Source organism: Rattus norvegicus, chromosome 10 (genome assembly GCF_021556685.1).
Source record: "Rattus norvegicus strain SHRSP/BbbUtx chromosome 10, alternate assembly SHRSP_T2T, whole genome shotgun sequence".
Classification (NCBI taxonomy): domain Eukaryota; kingdom Metazoa; phylum Chordata; class Mammalia; order Rodentia; family Muridae; genus Rattus; species Rattus norvegicus.
In genome coordinates, this window is record NC_141543.1 from 46,910,556 (window position 1) to 46,928,057 (window position 17,502).

At 43.3% G+C, this 17,502-nt stretch overlaps 1 long non-coding RNA gene across 5 annotated transcripts in view; it reads right to left on the bottom strand.

The window, feature by feature from the left end:
• The window catches only part of LOC120095105 (uncharacterized), a 100,166-nt gene that overhangs the window by 75,241 nt on the left and 7,423 nt on the right, over positions 1–17,502 (bottom strand). Inside the window, exons 4-6 of one of the 5 annotated variants that reach the window (XR_015631231.1) lie at positions 16,986–17,107; positions 12,914–13,035; positions 11,684–11,908 (exon numbers count right to left, since the gene is read on the bottom strand). The exons of 1 other annotated variant lie outside the window; for it this stretch is intronic. This is a non-coding gene — a long non-coding RNA (uncharacterized LOC120095105). Of the gene's footprint in view, positions 1–11,683; positions 11,909–12,913; positions 13,036–16,985; positions 17,108–17,502 lie in introns of those variants that run through there. 3 more of the 5 variants (XR_015631229.1, XR_015631232.1, XR_015631228.1) reach the window with 3 other exon arrangements.

The window sequence follows — 17,502 nt, forward strand, 5'->3', positions numbered from 1 at the left end:
ATTTTTACCATATTAATCCTGCCAATCCATGAGCATGGGAGATCTTTCCATCTTCTGAGGTCTTCTTCAATTTCTTTCCTCAGTGTCTTGAAGTTCTTATTGTACAGATCTTTTACTTGCTTGGTTAAAGTCACACCGAGGTACTTTATATTATTTGGGTCTATTATGAAGGGTGTCGTTTCCCTAATTTCTTTCTCGGCTTGTTTCTCTTTTGTATAGAGGAAGGCAACTGATTTATTTGAGTTAATTTTATACCCAGCCACTTTGCTGAAGTTGTTTATCAGCTTTAGTAGTTCTCTGGTGGAACTTTTGGGATCACTTAAATATACTATCATGTCATCTGCAAATAGTGATATTTTGACCTCTTCTTTTCCGATCTGTATCCCTTTGATCTCCTTTTGTTGTCTGATTGCTCTGGCTAGAACTTCAAGAACTATATTGAATAAGTAGGGAGAGAGTGGGCAGCCTTGTCTAGTCCCTGATTTTAGTGGGATTGCTTCAAGTTTCTCTCCATTTAGTTTAATGTTAGCAACTGGTTTGCTGTATATGGCTTTTACTATGTTTAGGTATGGGCCTTGAATTCCTATTCTTTCCAGGACTTTTATCATGAAGGGGTGTTGAATTTTGTCAAATGCTTTCTCAGCATCTAATGAAATGATCATGTGGTTCTGTTCTTTCAGTTTGTTTATATAATGGATCACGTTGATGGTTTTCCGTATATTAAACCATCCCTGCATGCCTGGGATGGAGCCTACTTGATCATGGTGGATGATTGTTTTGATGTGCTCTTGAATTCGGTTTGCCAGAATTTTATTGAGTATTTTTGCGTCGATATTCATAAGGGAAATTGGTCTGAAGTTCTCTTTCTTTGTTGTGTCTTTGTGTGGTTTAGGTATAAGAGTAATTGTGGCTTCGTAGAAGGAATTCGGTAGGGCTCCATCTGTTTCAATTTTGTGGAATAGTTTGGATAATATTGGTATGAGGTCTTCTATGAAGGTTTGATAGAATTCTGCACTAAACCCGTCTGGACCTGGGCTCTTTTTGGTTGGGAGACCTTTAATGACTGCTTCTATTTCCTTAGGAGTTATGGGGTTGTTTAACTGGTTTATCTGTTCCTGATTTAACTTCGATACCTGGTATCTGTCTAGGAAATTGTCCATTTCCTGAAGATTTTCAAATTTTGTTGAATATAGGTTTTTATAGTAAGATCTGATGATTTTTTGAATTTCCTCCGAATCTGTAGTTATGTCTCCCTTTTCATTTCTGATTTTGTTAATTTGGACACACTCTCTGTGTCCTCTCGTTAGTCTGGCTAAGGGTTTATCTATCTTGTTGATTTTCTCAAAGAACCAACTTTTGGTTCTGTTGATTCTTTCTATGGTCCTTTTTGTTTCTACTTGGTTGATTTCCGCTCTGAGTTTGATTATTTCCTGCCTTCTACTCCTCCTGGGTGTATTTGCTTCTTTTTGTTCTAGAGCTTTTAGGTGTGCTGTCAAGCTGCTGACATATGCTCTTTCCTGTTTCTTTCTGCAGGCACTCAGCGCTATGAGTTTTCCTCTTAGCACAGCTTTCATTGTGTCCCATAAGTTTGAGTATGTTGTATCTTCATTTTCATTAAATTCTAAAAAGTTTTTAATTTCTTTCTTTATTTCTTCCTTGACCAGGTTATCATTGAGTAGAGCATTGTTCAATTTCCACGTATATGTGGGCATTCTTCCCTTATTGTTATTGAAGACCAGTTTTAGGCCGTGGTGGTCCGATAGCACGCATGGGATTATTTCTATCTTTCTGTACCTGTTGAGGCCCGTTTTTTGACCAATTATATGGTCAATTTTGGAGAAAGTACCATGAGGAGCTGAGAAGAAGGTATATCCTTTTGCTGTAGGATAGAATGTTCTATAAATATCCGTTAAGTCCATTTGGCTCATGACTTCTCTTAGTCTGTCTACATCACTGTTTAATTTCTGTTTCCATGATGTGTCCATTGATGAGAGTGGGGTGTTGAAATCTCCCACTATTATTGTGTGAGGTGCAATGTGTGTTTTGAGCTTTAGTAAGGTTTCTTTTACATATGTAGGTGCCCTTGTATTTGGGGCATAGATATTTAGGATTGAGAGTTCATCTTGGTTGATTTTTCCTTTGATGAATATGAAGTGTCCTTCCTTATCTTTTTTGATGACTTTTAGTTGGAAATTGATTTTATTTGATATTAGAATGGCTACTCCAGCTTGCTTCTTCTGACCATTTGCTTGGAAAGTTGTTTTCCAGCCTTTCACTCTGAGGTAGTGTCTGTCTTTGTCTCTGAGGTGTGTTTCCTGTAGGCAGCAGAATGCAGGGTCCTCGTTGCGTATTCAGTTTGTTAATCTATGTCTTTTTATTGGGGAGTTGAGGCCATTGATATTGAGAGATATTAAGGAATAGTGCTTATTGCTTCCCGTTATATTCATATTTGATGTGAGGTTATGTTTGTGTGCTTTCATTCTCTTTGTTTTGTTGCCAAGACGATTAGTTTCTTGCTTCTTCTAGGGTATAGCTTGCCTCCTTATGTTGGGCTTTACCATTTATTATCCTTTGTAGTGCTGGATTTGTAGAAAGATATTGTGTAAATTTGGTTTTGTCATGGAATATCTTGGTTTCTCCATCAATGTTAATTGAGAGTTTTGCTGGATACAGTAATCTGGGCTGGCATTTGTGTTCTCTTAGGGTCTGTATAACATCAGTCCAGGATCTTCTAGCCTTCATAGTTTCTGGCGAGAAGTCTGGTGTGATTCTGATAGGTCTCCCTTTATATGTTACTTGACCTTTTTCCCTTACTGCTTTTAATATTCTTTCTTTATTTTGTGCGTTTGGTGTTTTGACAATTATGTGACGGGAGGTGTTTCTTTTCTGGTCCAATCTATTTGGAGTTCTGTAGGCTTCCTGTATGTCTATGGGTATCTCTTTTTTTAGGTTAGGGAAGTTTTCTTCTATGATTTTGTTGAAGATATTTACTGGTCCTTTGAGCTGGGAGTCTTCACTCTCTTCTATACCTATTATCCTTAGGTTTGATCTTCTCATTGAGTCCTGGATTTCCTGTATGTTTTGGACCAGTAGCTTTTTCCGCTTTACATTATCTTTGACAGTTGAGTCAATGATTTCTATGGAATCTTCTGCTCCTGAGATTCTCTCTTCCATCTCTTGTATTCTGTTGGTGAAGCTTGTATCTACAGCTCCTTGTCTCTTCTTTTGGTTTTCTATATCCAGGGTTGTTTCCATGTGTTCTTTCTTGATTGCTTCTATTTCCATTTTTAATTCCTTCAACTGTTTGATTGTGTTTTCCTGGAATTCTTTCAGGGATTTTTACGATTCCTCTCTGTAGGCTTTTACTTGTTTATTAATGTTTTCCTGTGCTTCCCTAAGTGTGTTCAGGTCTTTCCTGAAGTCCTCCAGCATCATGATCAAATATGATTTTGAAACTAGATCTTGCTTTTCTGGTGTGTTTGGATATTCCATGTTTGTTTTGGTGGGAGAATTGGGCTCCGATGATGGCATGTAGTCTTGGTTTCTGTTGCTCGGGTTCCTGCGCTTGCCTCTCGCCATCAGATTATCTCTAGTGTTACTTTGTTCTGCTATTTTTGACAGTGGCTAGACTGTCCTATAAGCCTGTGTGTCAGGAGTGCTGTAGACCTGTTTTCCTCTCTTTCAGTCAGTTATGGGGACAGAGTGTTCTGCTTTCGGGCGTGTAGTTTTTCCTCTCTACAGGTCTTCAGCTGTTCCTGTGGGCCTGTGTCTTGAGTTCACCAGGCAGCTTTCTTGCAGCAGAAAATTTGGTCTTACCTGTGGTCCCGAGGCTCAGGTTCGCTCGTGGGGTGCTGTCCAGGGGCTCTCTGCAGCGGCAGCAACCAGGAAGACCTGTGCCGCCCCTTCCGGGAGCTTCAGTGCACCAGGGTTCCAGATGGTCTTTGGCTTTTCCCTCTGGCGTCCGAGATGTGTGTGCAGGGAGCAGTCTCTTCTGGTTTCCCAGGCCTGTCTGCCTCTCTGAAGGTTTAGCTCTCCCTCCCACGGGATTTGGGTGCAGAGAACTGTTTATCCGGTCTGTTTCTTTCAGGTTCCGGCGGTGTCTCAGGCAGGGGTCCTGCCGCTCCTGGGCCCTCCCCCACGGGAGCCCAGAGGCCTTATACAGTTTCCTCTTGGGCCAGGGATGTGGGCAGGGGTGAGCAGTGTTGGTGGTCTCTTCCGCTCTGCAGCCTCAGGAGTGCCCACCTGACCAGGCGGTTGGGTCTCTCTCTCACCGGGTCTGGGAGCAGAGAGCTGCTGCGGGCCGGGATCCGCGGGTGTGGGACTTCCGGTAAACACAGAACGTGCCCGGTTCTAGAGAAATTCTGCTTCCGTGTGTCCCAAGCTCACCAGGCAGCTTTCTTGCAGCAGAAAATTTGGTCTTACCTGTGGTCCCGAGGCTCAGGTTCGCTCGTGGGGTGCTGCCCAGGGGCTCTCTGCAGCGGCAGCAACCAGGAAGACCTGTGCCGCCCCTTCCGGGAGCTTCAGTGCACCAGGGTTCCAGATGGTCTTTGGCTTTTTCCTCTGGCGTCCGAGATGTGTGTGCAGGGAGCAGTCTCTTCTGGTTTCCCAGGCCTGTCTGCCTCTCTGAAGGTTTAGCTCTCCCTCCCACGGGATTTGGGTGCAGAGAACTGTTTATCCGGTCTGTTTCCTTCAGGGTCCGGCGGTGTCTGTGGCAGGGGTCCTGCCGCTCCTGGGCCCTCCCCCACGGGAGCCCAGAGGCCTTATACAGTTTCCTCTTGGGCCAGGGTTGTGGGCAGGGGTGAGCAGTGTTGGTGGTCTCTTCCGCTCTGCAGCCTCAGGAGTGCCCACCTGACCAGGCGGTTGGGTCTCTCTCTCACCGGGTCTGGGAGCAGAGAGCTGCTGCGGGCCGGGATCCGCGGGTGTGGGACTTCCGGTAAACACAGAACGTGCCCGGTTCTAGAGAAATTCTGCTTCTGTGTGTCCCAAGCTCACCAGGCAGCTTTCTTGCAGCAGAAAATTTGGTCTTACCTGTGGTCCCGAGGCTCAAGTTCGCTCGTGGGGTGCTGCCCAGGGGCTCTCTGCAGCGGCAGCAACCAGGAAGACCTGTGCCGCCCCTTCCGGGAGCTTCAGTGCACCAGGGTTCCAGATGGTCTTTGGCTTTTTCCTCTGGCGTCCGAGATGTGTGTGCAGGGAGCAGTCTCTTCTGGTTTCCCAGGCCTGTCTGCCTCTCTGAAGGTTTAGCTCTCCCTCCCACGGGATTTGGGTGCAGAGAACTGTTTATCCGGTCTGTTTCCTTCAGGGTCCGGCGGTTTGATGTGCTCTTGAATTCGGTTTGCCAGAATTTTATTGAGTATTTTTGCGTCGATATTCATAAGGGAAATTGGTCTGAAGTTCTCTTTCTTTGTTGTGTCTTTGTGTGGTTTAGGTATAAGAGTAATTGTGGCTTCGTAGAAGGAATTCGGTAGGGCTCCATCTGTTTCAATTTTGTGGAATAGTTTGGATAATATTGGTATGAGGTCTTCTATGAAGGTTTGATAGAATTCTGCACTAAACCCGTCTGGACCTGGGCTCTTTTTGGTTGGGAGACCTTTAATGACTGCTTCTATTTCCTTAGGAGTTATGGGGTTGTTTAACTGGTTTATCTGTTCCTGATTTAACTTCGATACCTGGTATCTGTCTAGGAAATTGTCCATTTCCTGAAGATTTTCAAATTTTGTTGAATATAGGTTTTTATAGTAAGATCTGATGATTTTTTGAATTTCCTCCGAATCTGTAGTTATGTCTCCCTTTTCATTTCTGATTTTGTTAATTTGGACGCACTCTCTGTGTCCTCTCGTTAGTCTGGCTAAGGGTTTATCTATCTTGTTGATTTTCTCAAAGAACCAACTTTTGGTTCTGTTGATTCTTTCTATGGTCCTTTTTGTTTCTACTTGGTTGATTTCCGCTCTGAGTTTGATTATTTCCTGCCTTCTACTCCTCCTGGGTGTATTTGCTTCTTTTTGTTCTAGAGCTTTTAGGTGTGCTGTCAAGCTGCTGACATATGCTCTTTCCTGTTTCTTTCTGCAGGCACTCAGCGCTATGAGTTTTCCTCTTAGCACAGCTTTCATTGTGTCCCATAAGTTTGAGTATGTTGTATCTTCATTTTCATTAAATTCTAAAAAGTTTTTAATTTCTTTCTTTATTTCTTCCTTGACCAGGTTATCATTGAGTAGAGCATTGTTCAATTTCCACGTGTATGTGGGCATTCTTCCCTTATTGTTATTGAAGACCAGTTTTAGGCCGTGGTGGTCCGATAGCACGCATGGGATTATTTCTATCTTTCTGTACCTGTTGAGGCCCGTTTTTTAACCAATTATATGGTCAATTTTGGAGAAAGTACCATGAGGAGCTGAGAAGAAGGTATATCCTTTTGCTGTAGGATAGAATGTTCTATAAATATCCGTTAAGTCCATTTGGCTCATGACTTCTCTTAGTCTGTCGACATCACTGTTTAATTTCTGTTTCCATGATGTGTCCATTGATGAGAGTGGGGTGTTGAAATCTCCCACTATTATTGTGTGAGGTGCAATGTGTGTTTTGAGCTTTAGTAAGGTTTCTTTTACGTATGTAGGTGCCCTTGTATTTGGGGCATAGATATTTAGGATTGAGAGTTCATCTTGGTGGATTTTTCCTTTGATGAATATGAAGTGTCCTTCCTTATCTTTTTTGATGACTTTTAGTTGGAAATTGATTTTATTTGCTATTAGAATGGCTACTCCAGCTTGCTTCTTCTGACCATTTGCTTGGAAAGTTGTTTTCCAGCCTTTCACTCTGAGGTAGTGTCTGTCTTTGTCTCTGAGGTGTGTTTCCTGTAGGCAGCAGAATGCAGGGTCCTCGTTGCGTATCCAGTTTGTTAATCTATGTCTTTTTATTGGGGAGTTGAGGCCATTGATATTGAGAGATATTAAGGAATAGTGACTATTGTTTCCCTTTATATTCATATTTGGATGTGAGGTTATGTTTGTGTGCTTTCATTCTCTTTGTTTTGTTGCCAAGACGAATAGTTTCTTGCTTCTTCTAGGGTATAGCTTGCCTCCTTATGTTGGGCTTTACCATTTATTATCCTTTGTAGTGCTGGATTTGTAGAAAGATATTGTGTAAATTTGGTTTTGTCATGGAATATCTTGGTTTCTCCATCAATGTTAATTGAGAGTTTTGCTGGATACAGTAACCTGGGCTGGCATTTGTGTTCTCTTAGGGTCTGTATGACATCAGTCCAGGATCTTCTGGCCTTCATAGTTTCTGGCGAGAAGTCTGGTGTGATTCTGATAGGTCTCCCTTTATATGTTACTTGACCTTTTTCCCTTACTGCTTTTAATATTCTTTCTTTATTTTGTGCGTTTGGTGTTTTGACAATTATGTGACGGGAGGTGTTTCTTTTCTGGTCCAATCTATTTGGAGTTCTGTAGGCTTCTTGTATGTCTATGGGTATCTCTTTTTTAGGTTAGGGAAGTTTTCTTCTATGATTTTGTTGAGGATATTTACTGGTCCTTTGAGCTGGGAGTCTTCACTCTCTTCTATACCTATTATCCTTAGGTTTGATCTTCTCATTGAGTGCTGGATTTCCTGTATGTTTTGGACCAGTAGCTTTTTCCGCTTTACATTATCTTTGACAGTTTAGTCAATGATTTCTATGGAATCTTCTGCTCCTGAGATTCTCTCTTCCATCTCTTGTATTCTGTTGGTGAAGCTTGTATCTACAGCTCCTTGTCTCTTCTTTTGGTTTTCTATATCCAGGGTTGTTTCCATGTGTTCTTTCTTGATTGCTTCTATTTCCATTTTTAATTCCTTCAACTGTTTGATTTTGTTTTCCTGGAATTCTTTCAGGGATTTTTGCGATTCCTCTCTGTAGGCTTCTACTTGTTTATTAATGTTTTCCTGTGTTTCCCTAAGTGTGTTCATGTCTTTCTTGAAGTCCTCCAGCATCATGATCAAATATGATTTTGAAACTAGATCTTGCTTTTCTGGTGTGTTTGGATATTCCATGTTTGTTTTGGTGGGAGAATTGGGCTCCGATGATGCCATGTAGTCTTGGTTTCTGTTGCTTGGGTTCCTGCGCTTGCCTCTCGCCATCAGATTATCTCTAGTGTTACTTTGTTCTGCTATTTCTGACAGTGGCTAGACTGTCCTATAAGCCTGTGTGTCAGGAGTGCTGTAGACCTGTTTTCCTCTCTTTCAGTCAGTTATGGGGACAGAGTGTTCTGCTTTCGGGCGTGTAGTTTTTCCTCTCTACAGGTCTTCAGCTGTTCCTGTGGGCCTGTGTCTTGAGTTCACCAGGCAGCTTTCTTGCAGCAGAAAATTTGGTCTTACCTGTGGTCCCGAGGCTCAAGTTCGCTCGTGGGGTGCTGCCCAGGGGCTCTCTGCAGCGGCAGCAACCAGGAAGACCTGTGCTGCCCCTTCCGGGAGCTTCAGTGCACCAGGGTTCCAGATGGTCTTTGGCTTTTTCCTCTGGCGTCCGAGATGTGTGTGCAGGGAGCAGTCTCTTCTGGTTTCCCAGGCTTGTCTGCCTCTCTGAAGGTTTAGCTCTCCCTCCCACGGGATTTGGGTGCAGAGAACTGTTTATCCGGTCTGTTTCCTTCAGGTTCCGGCGGTGTCTCAGGCAGGGGTCCTGCCGCTCCTGGGCCCTCCCCCACGGGAGCCCAGAGGCCTTATACAGTTTCCTCTTGGGCCAGGGATGTGGGCAGGGGTGAGCAGTGTTGGTGGTCTCTTCCGCTCTGCAGCCTCAGGAGTGCCCACCTGACCAGGCGGTTGGGTCTCTCTCTCACAGGGTCTGGGAGCAGAGAGCTGCTGCGGGCCGGGATCCGCGGGTGTGGGACTTCCGGTAAACACAGAACGTGCCCGGTCCTAGAGAAATTCTGCTTCCGTGTGTCCCAAGCTCACCAGGCAGCTTTCTTGCAGCAGAAAATTTGGTCTTACCTGTGGTCCCGAGGCTCAGGTTCGCTCGTGGGGTGCTGCCCAGGGGCTCTCTGCAGCGGCAGCAACCAGGAAGACCTGTGCCGCCCCTTCCGGGAGCTTCAGTGCACCAGGGTTCCAGATGGTCTTTGGCTTTTTCCTCTGGCGTCCGAGCTGTGTGTGCAGGGAGCAGTCTCTTCTGGTTTCCCAGGCTTGTCTGCCTCTCTGAAGGTTTAGCTCTCCCTTCCACGGGATTTAGGTGCAGAGAACTGTTTATCCGGTCTTTTTCTTTCAGGTTCCGGTGGTGTCTCAGCCTGTGTAAATTTGACGCACACTGCTTAGCTCATGCAGTGGCTTTCTTTTCCTGAGCATGGGGTTTTTCTCTTGCACATGCAAAGTTTAACCTCCATCCTTGTTCTCTGACTCTGGCCCTCTTCCTTAACTTCAGTACAGTCTGAACAGCCCCGGCAGCTCCCGACGATCTCCGGCCGCAGAACCTTTGGTCTTCCCAGTGCAAGTTTTCTGCGCCTCAGCAGACTGGGCTACATTTTTATTTCTTATTCAGTGTGTACTTCACTTTCTTTTATTCATTTATTTTTGCTTGGATGCATTAGGAATATTTTTATATTTGTTTTTCTGCTATAAGTTTGAAGTGTAAGCTCTTTATTTCTTTCTTTTTAAGGTAGAGTCTCTAAGCTAACCTCAATTCATGATTCTCCTGCCTCAGCATTGATCATATCCCTGTTTTCTGGTTTGATTTGTTCTTCTCTTGGAGATTCGCCTTGGTTTTCATCTTCTAGTTAATGAAATTACTTTAGCTTACTTTAACTCTATTCATCTCTGCAATAGTCTGAATGAGAAATGTCCTCCTTGGTCCAGGCATTTGAATACTCAGTTCCCAGGTGGTGGTATTGCTTATATGGGCTTAGGAGGTATGGCCTTGATGACAAAAATTAGGTCACTGACAGTGAGCTTGAGAGTTTAGAGCCCCACACCATTTCCAGTTTGCTCTCACTGCTGCTTCCTGCCAGCAGTTTGAGATGTGAGCCCTCAGATGTGTCTCCCACCACTGAACCTTTACTCAGCCATCAGGAACTCTAACCCCCTGGAACTTAAGTCCAAATTACCTGTTTCTTCTATAAGATACTTTAATCATGGTGCTTTGTCACAGCAAAGGAGAAGCAACTGATACGATCTCTTTCACCAATGGCACTGTTACTACTGTTACAGGATATTCTGCCTCAGACTTATTTTCTATTTTCTACATTTGTGCGTGTGTGTGTGTGTGTGTGTGTGTGTGTGTGTTTTGTGTGTAGGTCAGAGGAAAACATTCAGAATTTGCTATCTTCTTCCACCGTGTGAGTCTCAGAGATTAAACCGGGTCTTTAGGCTTTAGTGGCAATGCTCTAAACAGCTGAGCCACTAGAAAGAAATAAAACAGAAGTCATCTGACTGCAGAGGGCAGCTACACGTAAAGTCCCTTCAGGAATAAGGCTTGTTATAATGGAAGAGCCTTGAGGCCATGCCCAGACCTCAAATAGGAAGGAGAACATTAGACATGGAGGAGAACTCAGAATGGTGAGATGTTATAGAGAAAGAGAGGAGTCTCAGAACAAAGGAGAGATCAGACTTTGTCTAACCTTTCTGAGTTGGCAGGAAGTTTTACATCACGTGATTTCGTTCAGCACAGCGTGTGTGAAGTGGAGCACGAAGGAGCCAGGTACTATCAAGTCATAGCACAGATTAACTCTTGGTCCCAGAGAGGGCTGCATGAGCTGAGGCATGATTTGGGCTGTGAAATCTGACCTGTGGACACAGGTTTGCCTTCTAGGAACTATCTTGCCAGACCAGGACATCCTGCCTCTGCATTTTATACCCATGTGATATTGCAATCTGTCATATGACTATTTCTATATATCCACTGACATGAACTCTCACTGCCTCTCACTCTCTTGAATTCCAAGTCAAGTTAATTTGCTATAAAATCTTGTCTTAGTTCTCACCCCCAGTGAAGTCTAAGTGACCCCCATACTCTTGGGCATTGATCTCTTTTCACAGAAATGCATGAGATGATTTATTTTAAGTTGGATAAATAAATAAACTCCTTCAGTTTAATTCCATTAGGTTCATGATGTCTTGCTACCTGAGAAGGTTTCCAAATTTGAAATTCTGAGTGAGAGACAGGGGAGAGCCCCTTCACGGTGATGGGATATGAAGGGTGGGGTTGCTGGCTTGATTTGTTCGAGAGGAGGTTCTGAGGGTAGAATTTTCCCCTTTGTCACTGCCTAACCACCCATCCCCATCTCAGTGACAAACCTTCCTGAAGCCACACTGTGTGTGATGGGAAAGAACAGAACGGTAAGATTAGAGAGCTGGGTGACATCACAGAAAAGAAGGCCCAAGGACGTCTGCACTCAGAAGCTCAGCCTGGGCACATGTCTTCCTTTTAGCACCTCCTCAGTATGGAGAAAATACCCCAACCAGATGAAAAAACTCCAAGCAGACATGCAGAGGAAAGGGTATCCACAGAACTAGCAGTGGTAGGTGAGGAATTCCAGAGGCTACAGACAAGGTCAACATCTTCTGTAGAGGCCCACGTCTTCTGAATGGCGATGCAGAATCTCTGCTGGAAGGCTGCAGCAGCCTCATAGATTTTACTCAGAAGTAAATTATCTCCAATATGAACTCAGCATTCATCACACTAATTATCCCATTATTCACATCCCTCCTCTAGAGTGATCCAACACACGCGTATTTTTAAAACACAGATTTACAGAACTTCCTCTCATAAATCGCTGGTTTTTTTCAAAGACCCACCAGGTGTTTAGTCGGAAAGCCTCAAGCTCTGGGTGTTTCCTAGTTCCCAGGCACTAAAGGAAAATAGACTGAGGTCTTAAATCTCTTCTTGACAAACTACTAACATTCAAAACATCAGACAGCCCTTGCAGCCGAAAATGAACTCCATCTGTAAGACAACCTGAAAGAGACCCAACAAACTGTTTATTACCTGATGTATGAGTTCATTTTTTAACAGTATGTGAGTTACTTCCGCTATTAGTAGCTGTTAGAAGCAGAGAGATTGAATTTTTTCTAGGAGTTTTGAAGTAAAAACATCAAAGGCTGAGATCACCGAATGTTTTGGCTGATACAGGGAATGACTGCTTTCTAAAAGTCAAGGCGGGAGTGCGCATTGCTTTAATCTTTTAAAAAATTAATCTAGTAATATTAGTGCAATTAAAATACAGTTTATGATAACAACGACACTTTGGAGTAATCTATTTCTGTTCAAAACAAAAGCAGCATGCATAAAGGCCTGTGCATACAGCGTCTGTGTTTATTGTGTGCCTGGTCTGTGCTGCCAAGAGGCCCACTGAGACCTTGTGCTCATGGCATGAACCTCCTAACGGAGGAAGATGGACAGAAAATTGAGAGAGAAGAATATCAGATGAGATAAACACTATGTAGGTAAGACGATGTAATTGTGTTAGGATAAGATGGGCCAAGAAAGAGCTCCACTTGCACTAGAGAGATGATTCAATAGTTACTCCCCTATCAGAGGATTGGAATATATATCACAGCACTCACATCAAACAACTCATAAACATCTGCAACCCTAGTACCAGGGGAATCCAACGCTTCCTTTAGCCTTGGTGGTTACCTATACATGTGCGCGTGCGTGGCACGCACGCACGCACACACACACTACTTTTAAAATTTAGTCTCTTTAAATGAAAATCCAAGTCCTTCAAAGATCTCTCTTGCTGCTCGTCCCACCTCCCCCATTTGATTCTCACCCTCGGCTGCTTAGTGTGTCAGCATCACTAAATGACATATTCTTTTTTTGACCTCATGAAGCCACTCCAGGTTCATGGCTGTAGCATCAACTCTTCCTGTCTCCAAATGTATTTAATTCTATACACCTTCACTGGTGGAACTAACACACAGCCTGCTCATACTTAGAGGGCCCCTTTCCCTTTCTTACCTTTCTGCTTCTCACCAACATCTTCTATTCTTTGCCAATCCTGTTGTCTGTTTTCTCTCTTCCAGATGGCTCATAAAACAGGGCTGGGAAGCTTGGCACCTTGGCATGCCGAGTACTTAGAACTTAAAGAGATGGGAAGATCTCAGAAGCTGCAAAATTCTCCTGCCCCAACCCTAGTCTTCCCCCTGTCACTCTCCTCCAAAGCAGAATTCCTCCTCCCTAAGGTAGATCAGAGACACTGGAACCATGATGCGTAGCCTCTCCATTTTTCTGTGTAAGAGTTGGCACAAAGCAATTCCCAAATGCTCTCTTCAGTTACAGGAGTATCTGCCATGATTCTTAACAAGGTTGAGGGGAAATAAACCACCCTTCCAGCCTCTGTCCCACCACTCCAACACAAACCCTCAGAAGGCCAATGCCCTATCTAGCTTGATCTATGTCATTTATATTTGTTAAGTAAAATATTCTGGCAATTTAGGGGAGAAAGGATCAATTTTAGTTCATGAGTCCAAATTATAGCTCATTATTGTAGAAAGTCACAGCAGCAGAAGCATGAAGTAGCCGGTCACATCACATCCACAGTCAAAAGCAAAGAGAAATGAACACGTGACACTTAGTGCTCAGCTAGATTCACCTCCTCTTACACAGTCAGGACCCCAAGCCAGGAAAAGGACCACACATTTCAGTCTGGCTATTCCCACATCAATTAAGGCAGCCAAGACGATCTCTTATAGACACATACTCCTGATCTAAATAACCCCTCACTGAGACTCTCTTCCCAGGACATTTGAGATTGTCTCAGTTGACAATTAAATAATCACATTTAATTCTCTTGTTTGATTGTTCCAGCCACATTTTCAACACAATAATGGGTGCCTGACTCATGGCAGACACTGTACAGTTACTTGTCAAGTCCACAAATAATAATTCTGTGTGGTGTGTGCGATGCATTCAATCAAGGTGTGTGTGTTGTGTGTGTGCTTGTGGTGTGTGTGTGTGTATGTGGCATGTGTGTGTGTGTATGTGGCATGTGTGTGTATGTGGCATGTGTATGTGGTGTGTGTGTGCTTGTGGTATGTGTGTGTGTGTGGTGTGTGTGTATGTGTCTGTATGTGTCTGTGGTGTGGTTGTATGTGTGTATGTGTGGTGTGTGTGGTATGTGTGTGTGTGTGTGTGGTGTGCATGTGTGTGTGGTGTGTGGTGTACTGTGGTGTGTGTGTGTGTGTGGAGTGTGTGTGTGTGTGTGTGTATGTGGTGTGTGTGTGGTATGTATGTGTGTGTGTGGTGTGTGTGGTATGTATGTTTGTGTGGTGTGTGTGTGGTATGTGTGGTGTGTGTGTGTGGTGTGTGTGTGTGTGTGTGTGTGTGTGTGTGTGTGTGTGTGTGTGTTTGTAGACATGGATAGGGGACTACTCAGGGGATAGTCAGACAGTCCTGATGGGTTGCTCCAAGGAAGCAGAACCTGAGGCCCTGAGTCAGCTATTTGGATTTCTTTAAGTGTTTCCAGATTTATTAGATTCTGATTCTCTGACTTACATTTATGACTTTTTGGAAAAACATTATAACTCAATTTTATATTTATTATTAATGTTAACAAGAAAATGTACTTAAAATGCTCAGGGCCAGAGATTAATTTATTTCTCCTTTTTATCATTACTGTCAGCATTTTAATGGGAAACACATAAATACTCAGGGGATGGAAGCTATTTATACCAGAAAAAAATAATTTAAAAATTTCCATGGGTTCCGAGCTTGCCAAACCCGGAAACTGCCCAGATCTTCTGGATGTAAGCATAGCCTACAGGTCGTGACTACGGATGATACAACTGAGTGTGGGTTATACCACACCCCATCCAGAAATGATGAGTCTGCTGTGAGAGAACACTGTAAGAAGTCAGAAAAGGAAGTCAACGACACTGGGAGTGAGATAAGAAAGGGTAATGGAGGGGGAGGGTGACCACAATGCATTCCATACACGCATGAAATTGTCACAAATCCGAAGAAAAATGTTACAACTCTGAGGTAAAATATCTTCCAGTTATAAATTAGAAAAGTGAATAAAAACAGTTGAATAACCAACTGGTACATCCCCATCTAAAAATGAAAGTGGATGCAGAAACAAGACACAGAACCCAGCATAGGACCTTGGACTTCTTTCCAAAGTAGCTCCCAAGAGCTAGGGGGATATCTCTGGGGCTCCCAGAATGAGGACATCTGTGAGATGCTGTGTGGGCAGGCTGGAGAGTAGAGCCATCTATTAACATTTGAATAAAGTTAAAGAAATATTTAAAAGAAATGAGATAAGATAACTGTCATCCATTATTTCAGAGAAGTAAGCTGACTTTTTCTGAAGCTCCAGAGACCATCAGTAGGATTACTAGAGGGAAAGTCTAAGCAGACAATTTGAGATTAGGAAAAGAGACTATCTGGAAGTCTGCCTGTCCAATGGTGAGACAGACTGCCAAATGTAATGGCAAAGCCCTGGTCACTTGAGAAAGTTCACAACAAGAGGAAGTGCATGGAAACCAGTCATAAGCAATCCCTACATGTATGCACAAGTGTTCAAGAAGCTTAGCCTGACATTGCATGTCAGGTTAAAGGATACATCCTTAAGAACCCTTTTAATTCTTAGGTCAAGGAACTAATCCATTATAGGTGTGGCTTGCAAGCAACAAAAATTTTGTTTTGCAAATGTTTATACAACAGGGAAAGCCCAGATTTAAATCCTAGCTCCAAGAGCTTGTGGTCCAATTCAGGAACTGAGAACTCTTCTCTCTCTCTCTTGAAGTCATTGCTACCTCCTTCTTCACCTCCTCTTCCTTCCCCCCTCCTTCCATTAAGTTGTGAGGCAGATGTAAGTCCCATTCAGGCAAAGGCTCACACCATCTCAGCAGTCCTATGACAGCAGCACATCTCTGTCTTCATATGTTTAAATGGAAAAGTTGTCTTCCTCAATGACTTGTGTAAGTGTTCATGAGGAAACTACCTGGTCATTCATCCATATCTGACAGCCACACAGCTGGGACACAATAATGGACCATCTCAGGTTGTGATCTATGCCTGTCAGAGTCAAGACAAGATGCTTGTCTTGCTCTAGAGGTGAGAAGAGAGTCCTTCCCTAAAGGAAAAATAGAGGAAACACAGAAAAGCCTTGGGCAGGCTCTGAACCTCAGAGAGAAACAAAAAGAGCAAACAGGTCAACTGCTGTATTTAGCCAAAGGGTCAGCTGGGGTCAGGAGAACCAAGGTGACAGTCATCTTGGTCCAGCTCACTCCAAGAAGGCATCAAGTCCCTTGCATGCTATGGCTTAGAGAATGCGTTCCAGAATTACAAAAGAAAATCGTGCTGTTTCTTCATTGCACGACAACAGGATGGTATGACGATTCGGAGATGTGAGCTGTCACTGAGGGTGTCTCTCTAACAGATGGGAATTGCTTCTTCTTGAAATAGCTACTGATGTGGGGCTGTTAAGATTAGCGAGGGCAATGGGTTTCCATTTGTGGGAACGTGTATTATGCTAATAAACCAAGCAGAAGGGACTGTTAGTCATCCTTTCCTTGTTTAGAGGAAAGGCGGAGCTTTGGAAATGAAAGAAATTGTGTATATTCCAAACATGTGTGAGTGTGTGTGTGTTCATATGTGTGTCTGTGTATATGTGTGTTCATGGCATGTTATGTATGTATGTATGTGCAGAATATGTGTGTAGGACATGTATGTATGCGTGCAGAGTATCTTTGTGTGTGCATGCAAAACATGTATGTGTATGCATGTACTTGCACATATCCTCTTGAGTATATGCAATTTTAGACTAAATATAAATACATAAATAAAGTATTTCTGACAAAAGGTGACATAATGTGCAAATGTGTAAAAGCAAGATTTGGGAGCCGTGTGACTCAGTTTAAAGTTTGGCCCCCATGTCATGCTAGTCTATAACCCCGTACAAAGTAGTTCTTAGTAACAGCAGATGCTCATGAAATAGTCAACTGATTTAAAACTAGTGAATGGAACACAGAACAGTCTGCGGAGAATCCCAATCACATTTGTGATTTTGTGGAAATCATTCACGCACCCTGGGACTGAGTTTCCCCTCCTCTCCAAGTGTGCTACGCTCACAGAAGTGAAGACCCTATAAATCCTGGGATGAGATGATAGACCCGGTGAAGGTTCAGACATTGTTTCTCTGCCATGCTCCTGTTAGAAGGAAGACAAAACGTCATTCCAAGTCTCAGAATAACAAGAAGAAAAATGACATGCAATATGTTAGCAAACAAGAAAGTCAAGCTAGAAATGAACCGATCAAACTAAAATTCCTAAATAGTTGATGGCTTAAAAAAAAGACAAGAAAATAAAAGTGAAACTATGAAGCTACCTCTCGAAATGATTTATGTCCTTGTTAAGTTAGTGCTTGGGACACAGACGGGGAGGAAAAGGCACATGAATTGTAGGCTGCTTAGTAAGGTAAATGCATCATTCATTAGTGGTTGAGTTGAAGGAGCTGAGAGAGATCATTAGAAACAGAAGATGAGTGTCACAGAAGTTGGATTTCTGTGGATGTCACTGATTTTCTGTCAGATTTTTCTTCCCAT